We start from the raw sequence: 9,582 nt of genomic DNA on the forward strand, positions 1-9,582 counted from the left end.
GCCCGACTCCCTCAGCCCGCACCCCGCCGCCGCCGCCCACAGCTCTGCCTGGAGCCGGTCTGTGGGTGCGGAGACCAGAGCAGGGAGGGAGGGGCGGGGTGGGGGGGAAAGGCCGTTACATTGTCTGCACCGGCTCGCTACCAGCACGCGACCTGGCACCTGCCCGCCTCGCCCCGCCCCCTATGGCAGGGCCGCTCCCCGCTTCGCACCCCTCATTGGCCCGCTGCCCGGCCAATGGGCGGCTGCCTCCAGGGCCTGTTACCACTCTCCCACCCAGAGACAAGGCCAAGAACCAGCAGTTAGGCGACCTCTCTCTCCCGGAGCTTCTGAGACTTTCCCGCTCAAAGTAAGCGTGTTCGGGATTGGCCCGGCCCGTCAAGCACCCACCTGATGATTGGCTAATAGGGCAGCCTAGGGGGCGGAGCGTGGAAGGAAGAGAAGGAGCGCGGGCGTACCCGGTGGGAGAAGTGATGCAAGTTGTCGGGAAGATTTGAGAAATCGCTCAGCAACCAGCCGATAATCCTAAACCTATCGGCTGCTCACCTTGGGCCAACATTTCTTTTTTGTCCCTGGTCCCGCCCCTAACTCCCAGAATCCTTTGGAGCAACCCGGAGAGTGATAGACTTGGGCCCGCTTAACGGAGCGTGAGGAAACAGTCATGGAGTTGGGTGTTGTTGGGAGAGCCCCTTCCGAGGGGGAAGAGAGCTTTTCTCTGTCCTAGGCCCCACACTTCGGTGGGGGTGAAGGCATCTTGGTGCTAATGGAACTCCTGAACAAAGTTTACTCTGACCTGTACCAGACAGGCCGTTCACATCGGCGGTCCCATTTGGGGATGTGATATCTCAAGGTTTTCTCCCCAGACAATGCTAAACAATTTCGTGTGCGTTGAAATACTGAAGACGATCAAAGTAAACACAGTAGCCACCTTTAGGGCACGTATGTTTAAAATAAAAATTTGAGAAGCGCTCAATTAAGTGGAAGATGTTCTTTTTAACTCCGGCACAAATGGAAATAGGATAGGGGGACACGTTTTATTGGCCCGTATTATTCTGAGAGTTATTTCAGATTCTCTTCTCAGCTTTGAGTTAAGAAAGCTGTTTAGGGTGGGAGGGAGGGAGATGCAAGGGGAAGACATATGGGAACATATGTATATGTATAACTGATTCACTTTGTTATAAAGCAGAAACTAACACACCATTGTAAAGCAATTATACCCCAATAAAGATGAAAAAAAAAAAAAAAAGAAAGCTGTTTAGGTGACGTGGCTGTACCAATTACATTTCTTTCCCTACCTCACCTTTAAAGTTGCTGACGTGGAGCATATTCCACCCTGCCATTCACAGAGCGTACTGTCTTTTCTCTCTCTCCCATAACACCCAGAATGATTTTGAAAAGCTGTGAATCCTCTTATGTATCTTTTTTATTGTAGTAAGATATACATAAGATTTAGCATTTTAACCACCTTCGAGTGTAAAATTCAGTGGCATTAAGTACACTCACAATGTTGTACAACCATCATCACTATCCATTTCCAGAAATTTTTCATTATCCCAAACAGAAACTTTGTACCCAATAAAAAAATAACTCATATTTCCCCTTCCCTCCACTCTCTGGGGAACTTTATTCTACTTTCCATCATTATGAACTTGCCTATTCTAGGTACCTCATATAAGTGGAATCATAGAATATTTGTCCTTTTGTGACTGTCTTATTAACATAATGTCAAGGTTCATCCATGTTGTTGTACGTGTCAGAACTTCACTCCATTTTATAGCTGAATAGTATTCCATTTTATGTGTATACCACATTTTGTCCATTCATCAGCTGATGGACACTTGGATTGTTTTCACCTTTTCATTGTTATGAATAATGCTGTTATGAACATTAGTGTACAAATATCTATTTGATTCCCTTTTGCAATTCTTTGGGATATACATATACCTAAGAGTGGAATTGTTGGGTCATATGGTAATTCTGTTTAACATTTTCCACACGAAACTTTCCCACAGCAGCTGCACCATTTTACATTTCCACAACAATGCATCAGGATCCCAATTTATCCACATTCTCACCAACACTTGTTATTTTCCTTTTTTTAAAAAAAAAATAGGGCTTCCCTGGTGGCACAGTGGTTGAGGGTCCGCCTGCCGATGCAGGGGACACGGGTTCGTGCCCCGGTCCAGGAAGATCCCACATGCCGCGGAGCGGCTGGGCCCATGAGCCATGGCCGCTGAGCCTGCGCGTCCGGAGCTTGTGCTCCGCAGAGGGAGAGGCCACAACAGTGAGAGGCCCGCGTACCGCTAAAAAAAAAAAAAAAAAAAAAAAAAGCCATTCTAGAGGGTGTAACGTATCTTATTGTGGTTTTGATTTGCATTTCCCTTATGACTAATGATGTTAAGCATCTTTTCACGTGCTTCTTGACCATTTGTGTACATTCTTTGGAAAAATATCTATTTAACTCCTTTGCTCATTTTTTTTTTTTTTTTTTTCGGTACGCGGGCCTCTCACTGTTGTGGCCTCTCCCATTGCGGAGCACAGGCTCCGGACTCGCAGGCTCAGCAGCCATGGCTCACGGGCCCAGCCGCTCCGCGGCATGTGGGATCTTTCCGGACCGGGGCACGAACCCGTGTCCCCTGCACCGGCAGGCGGACTCTCAACCACTGCGCCACCAGGGAAGCCCCTTTGCTCATTTTTGAGGTTGTACTGTCTTGTTTAGTATTGATATGGTTTGTTTTGAAAATGAATATTACAGGAAAATGTAACACTCCATTGAACTCAAGTGAATACATTAGTAAAGGGAACATTTTGGTTATGGAGCAGAACAAGTATTCAGTGTGTAGTTAGTTCTTTCTTTCAGCTCTTGTATTTGTTTTTTGGAAGATCTCATTCTGAATGGGTATGTTGAAAGGTAGATGGGATTGGTTTCACAATATTACCTAAAGATATATACAAACCTCAGACTAAAATGAGAAGGGGTTACAAATACTCAAATAATTGTTTTATGTGTTCTCTGCCTTCATCTGAATTTAAAGTTTTGGGGGAAATGGTGACCTGTCTCCATTTATTGAATATTCCTATATAGGAGCAACCAGGGAAGATCTTTACATAAGATGACCACATTTCAGTAACTTTGATCCAGCTCAGAATTATGGTGCCCTCAAGTAATAAATTCATTTTTTTCTTGCTATTTTTGGGATAAGTAAGTGAATCTGAATTTATGATTTTTTAAAAAGATATTTAAGAACATTCTTTAAGAACAATTTAAATGTATTCCATCCTGAAAACTTATTGCAGAATGCAGACTTTCTCCTCCAAAATATATTTAAAGGTTAATTTCTTCTCCTTCTCCTTCTTCTTCTTCTTGCAACCCTGGAAGACAATGTACAATGTGGTACTCTTCAGTTACACTAGCGAAGCCCTTTTTATACTTTTACAAATATTTAAACCTTCTGTTTTGTAACAAAAATAAATTGTTGGTTTCATTAAAAAAAAAACCAGCCTGCCCTGTAGAAATGTTTTGAGTAATAAATAGTATTTCATTATTCTTCTGAGAAAAACTTTCAGTTCAAATCAAGCACTTATTTTCACAATATTTATTTATTTATTTATTTTTGGCTGCATCAGGTCTTAGTTGTGCTGGTGCAGGATCTTTCCTTGGGGCGCGTGGGCTTAGTTACCCTACGGCATGTGGGATCTTAGTTCCCCACTCAAACCGTCATCCCCTGCATTGGAAGGCAGATTCTTAACCACTGGACCACCAGGGAAGTCCCCAAGTGCTTTTTTTTTTTTTTTTTTGCGGTACGCGGGCCTCTCACTGTTGTGGCCTCTCCCGTTGCGGAGCACAGGCTCCGGACGCGCAGGCTCAGCGGCCATGGCTCACGGGCCCAGCGGCTCCGCGGCATGTGGGATCTTCCCGGACCGGGGCACGAACCCGCGTCACCTGCATCGGCAGGCTGACTCTCAACCACTGCGCCACCAGGGAAGCCCCCAAGTGCTTATTTTTGAAAATTCAAGGTGTAATATTAGTGGCACAACCTCAATGCCAAAGAGAGAACTCTGAATTAATCCTCCATAGAAAGCCGTCATATAATTTCAAGTCAGTATATAATTAAATCGCTGCAGAATTGTTATATATGCTCCCATCTCTATTAAATGAATTTTCCAGCTTCTCAATGGACTCTTGGTCCAACGATTCAAACGGGCTGCAAACCTGCTGTGATTTCAACCATGCAATTCTTCACAGGCTTCTCTGATTTGAGGGACTAAACTCCTTAAATTATACCTTTTGAAATTAACTGGGCTGCCAGATACTATTTCTCAACCTCTAATAGCTTGTTGGGAGGCTTACAAAATGCTCTTTATTAGAGCTATTTAAAACTGCATTTCCGGGCTTCCCTGGTGGCGCAGTGGTTGGGCGTCTGCCTGTGGATGCAGGGCACGTGGGTTCGTATCCCGGTCCGTGAGGAACTCCCTATGCCACGGAGCGGCTGAGCCGGTGAGCCATGGCCACTGAGCCTACGCGTCCGGAGCCTGTGCTCCGCAGCGGGAGAAGCTGCAGCGGTGAGAGGCCCGCGTACTGCAAAAAAAAACACTACGTTTTCTTTTTCGTATACTCAAATTAGTGTTTTTCTGGATCTCTAGCATTAGTTTTAGAGCTTCTTCCTTGGTAGGTAGTAAGCTTGTTTCTGCTTTTCCCCTTCTGGTTAGATGGGGTTGTAGGTCATTCTCTCTTAATCTGTGCTCCAGGAAACTTGTAGGTTTCTACTTAGTTTGAGATGAGACCCTGAAAAATTCATGCATTTACCTTTGCTGAGCAAACGTTTCTACTAGGAGTGGGGGGAGGTACTTGAGTTGATATTTATCAAAGATAACATTAATGTGCATTTCATATGGCAAATACTTCTCTTATCCCTTCAAAGGTCAGAATTAATGTTCTCTTTCATCTTTTAATATTCTGATCTTTTTCTAAGAGTCGCATTTATTTCTTGGATGGATTCTAATGGGGGTATATTTGATATTTAAGCTATGAATTAGGCATGGAACTAGGGTTTTCATTGTAAATTGAAATGTTCTGAATACCTCTGTTACATGGCTCTCCAAAACTGAGTTGCTATTTCTCAGTGTTTGATTGGAACCGGAGGTTAGAAAAGATTCATAAACGAGTGCCACCAGAAAAAGACATTTTTAAAAAGATGTCTTTATAAATTTCCTTTAGGCCTTTAATATTCTCTTGAATTTGAGGGATCCCCTGGCTATCGAATGAAAGGTCTTTTGACACCAAGGGACTGGAAAACAACTTCTTCTTTTTTCTTTGATTAATATCCAGAGTTTTAATTTAGACCACAGAGTTTGAGGACTTACTAGAGGTCCTTTTTTAAAGTTCCATTAAAGCTTTGTGTTGTGATATACTGCTGCAAGCAGGCTTCCTTCTAAAAGGTAAAAAATTAAAGGACATTCCTCAAAAGATGTGGTTTTCAAATTGAATGATTTTGTATCCTTAAGGTGGGAAGTAGATTCTGGATTTATAGAATCTTCCTGAAAACACACAGCCCACCTCCGTTCTGCAATCTTTCAGCAGCCGAATTTCTATATTAGAGCCTGGAAATAGTTGTGCCATTGCAAAAGCTTTAAAAACCTGCTCAGATTCTGAGCTGACTCCTAATTAGGCAGAGTTCTCCATCTTTCCCTTTCCTAGGACACCTACAAAGTTAAATACCAAGGATCATGACTGCTGGATTGCATAGTAAAAGTATGTTTAGTTTTGTAAGAAACTGCCGAACTGTCTTGCAAAATGGCTGCACCATTTTGCATTCCTACCAGCAATGAATGTAAGTTCCTGTTGCTCCACATCCTTGCCAGCATTTGGTGATGTCAGTGTTTTGAATTCTGTCCATTTTAGTCTGTAGTGGTACCTCATTGTTGTTTAATGTTCATTTTTTACCTCTTGCTTTTACATATACCTGGCTGGTGATGCTTCTCTCCTATTGCTCAGCTTCTAGACAATTTGTTCTCGAAGTGTTGTCCCCAGACCAACAACATCAACACCACCTAGCAACTTGTTAGAAATTCAAGTTTTGGGGCCTTCCCCAAATCTACTAAATGAGAAGCTCTGGGGATAGGGCCCAGAAATCTGTATTTTAACAGATCTCCAGGTGATTCTGATGCAAGCTAAAGTTTGAAAACACTGTTCAAGACATGCACTGTCCAACATGGTATCCTCCAGCCATATGTAGCTATTGAGCGCTTGGAATATGGCTAGAATGAATAGAGACGTGCTATAAGTGTAGAATACACCCCAGATTTTAGAAACTTAGTATGAAAAAAGGGGAAGTAAAATATCTCATTGGTAATGTTTATACTGATAACATTGAAATGACAACATTTTGGATATATTGGGTTAAATAAAATATATTATTAAAATTAATTTCACCTGTTTCTGTCTAGTTTTGACATGGGGTTACTAGGAAATTTTAGGTTACATACATGGCTCTCATCATACATCTATCGGACCACATTAGATGAGTCTGCAACTATAGCCTGTGGGCCAAATCTGTTGTCTGTTTTTGTATGGCTAAGAATGGTTTTAAATTTTTAAATGGTTGGAAATAAATTTTACAAAAAAAATGGTATGGAAATTATATGAAATTCAAGTTTCACTGCCCATAAATAAAGTTTTATTGGAACATGGGCACGCTCATTTATTTATGTATTGTCTATGGTTGCCTTTGCTCTACAATGGCAGAAGAGTAGCTGTGACTAGGACTCTATGGCCTGCAAGTCTAAAATATTTACTACCTGATCCTTTACAGAAAAAATTTGCTGGCTCCTAGTCTAGACTGTCAGCTTCCTCTTACTCCCTGGGAGAGGGCCCTGCTTTTAACTTGACCCTGTTCTTTGTTCCCAACATTTGCTAAGCTTTTAGGCCCAACTCCTTGACCATCATGCCCAAATCTCAGTAGTATTTTGGGGTTACAAGATTTGACCTCTGCATTATTTAGGCCACAAAGAGGCAGGCCAAAAATGTTATTGCCTTCTAGAGCGGCACAAAGAATTCATGGAACCAGCAAAAAGGAACAGGGAGATGTTCAATAGCTTGTTTCTCCAAAGATGGGTCCTTCTTTCTCAGAAAACAAGAGAACCCAGGATTGACATTTCCATCAGACCGAGATGTGAGCCTATGGTATAGGGCTGGCCCGCTTCCTTCACAACTCAGCAGCACCTCTTGAATTAAAACTCTCTCTCTCTTTATGAAGCTTATGGCTACTCTCAGCCAGTTTAGTTGGCTTCCATGACACGTTGTCCTGCCAGATATATTGTGGAAATTGCTATGATGGTTTTTCCACTCCAATAAAGCAGATGTCTGGATCCCTTTGTGAGCCTCTTGATCCGTATTCCCTACTGCCCACACCAATATGCAAGCAAAGCCTTGTTGGCTCAATGAATCTTTATGGTCTCATTTTATAGTCTCCCCAAAGAAGAGTATGGCTGTGGTTTCCAGAATGTTAATTGATAACAGTCCTTGGCAACCATGTTCTTTCTGACTTTCCTTCCTTAACCTGCTCCTTCCACCCATAATAATAACATCATTCCTTAGTAGATTGGCACCAGTCAGGAGTTTCTCTCTCCTCTCTCTCTCTCTCTCTCTCTCTCTCACACACACGCACACACACACACACACACGCACACACACACGCACCTTCATTCCTTTTTTCCTTGCTCTATGGATTACACCTAGGGCTGTTTAACTTTCTAATATGAGCTAGTTTGTAAGCAAACTCCCTGAACAGTGTTATGAAGTGAGTATCAATGACTAAAGGGGCCTCACTGAGAGATGTTGCCCCTCATTTCAACCACACTTCATTGTCAAAGTTAAGAAGAGGTCTTGCATCTCTGTTCATTTAAGAACTCTCACTCTACGTCTACCAAACATATGGATACCAAGGGGGGAAGGGGGGATGAGTTGGGAGATTGGGGTCGACATATACACAGTGTTGTGTGGTGACCTAAATGGGAAGAAAATCCAAAAAAGAGGGGATATATATATATATATATATATATATATATATACACACACACACACACATATGTATACATATATATATACACACACATATAGCTGATTTACTTTGCCGTACAGCAGAAACTAACACAACATTGTAAAGCAACTATACTCCAAAAATATTAATTAAAAAAAAAAGAACTCTCGTTTTAGACAAGTATCTTAGATTCTATAGTTGAGTTTAATTTAGACCCTAGACTGGGGATGGGAAGAGGCAGGAATCCTTTTCCATGGGTAAACCCTAAACAAACCTGGCTTTTCTTATCTAGCTTATCTTAAATATTGGGCACAAGAGGGAAATCTATCAGGGGTTACTGTTGGGAAATAAGCTGGGGGAATCAAGTGGCCTCGCGTTTTATTCCAGCTCTTGTCCAGACGATCTCCAAATTTCTGTCTTTTACCTTCTCTTGGTTTCACTTTTCTCATTTGTAAAATAAAGGGTCCAATTAGTCAAGCTTTAAAGTTCCTTATAGCTCTAAGTTTTTCTGATTCCACATCCCCATCTCTAACCTAGAGACAATAGTCTCTATCCTTGCCATCCAAAGATTGAGTAATGTTAATGAACTGCCAGAAATAAAAACTTGTTGAGCTCCCCAGAAGACAGAGAGATTCACTGAACTCCCTCTTAATCAGAAAGAGCAGGTAACGGAGTATTACAGTTTATTCTGTATGGTGGTTAAATGAAAGTTGTTATATACCATATATGCACTAGTAAATATTTATGCAATTAGAACAGAAATACCAACAACAGAATTATGATAACCGTTACATAAAATTTTGGGTTTATCCTCTTATAATGCATTCAGAATAGAGTCTGAACTCTTATAACCATTGTACAGCACTGGAGCTATAGATAAGATTGGGGTGAGTTAGTAATATATACCTAAAATTGTTTCTTGAAAGCTTTGTTAGTAATTTTTCTTTCTCACAAAATTAGAATGTAAAACAATTGGGGGCTTCCCTGGTGGCGCAGTGGTTGAGAGTCCACCTGCCGATGCAGGGGACACGGGTTCGTGCCCCGGGCCGGGAAGATCCCACATGCTGCGGAGCGGCTGGGCCCGTGAGCCATGGCCGCTGAGCCTGTGCGTCCGGAGCCTGTGCTCCGCAACGGGAGAGGCCACAACAGTGAGAGGCCCGTGTACCGCAAAAAAAAAGTGTGCAGAAAGGATCTATTTTCTGGGAATAAATTTTTTTTCTTCATCAATTTGGTAAGGAATAAATACACTTTCCTTTTTGATTTTATTTATAATTCTTTGATTACTAATAAGGTGAAACATATTCTAAATATCTAGTGACCTTTCAGGTTTTCTTTTAAAAATTATCCATTGTTTTGCTCATTTCAATAGAAATGAGTGGCTTTCTCTTATTAACTCGTAAAAGTCTTTGTATATTGGAGAAATTAGTTATCTATCATAAGAGTTGCAAATGTTCTCTCAATTTGTCATTTGTCTTTCCAACTTATTTATATTAATTTTTGCCATACAGAATGTGCTTTCATTTCTGTGTTTTGTGTGTGTAGTCAA

Source organism: Orcinus orca, chromosome 19, assembly GCF_937001465.1.
Source record: "Orcinus orca chromosome 19, mOrcOrc1.1, whole genome shotgun sequence".
NCBI lineage: Eukaryota > Metazoa > Chordata > Mammalia > Artiodactyla > Delphinidae > Orcinus > Orcinus orca.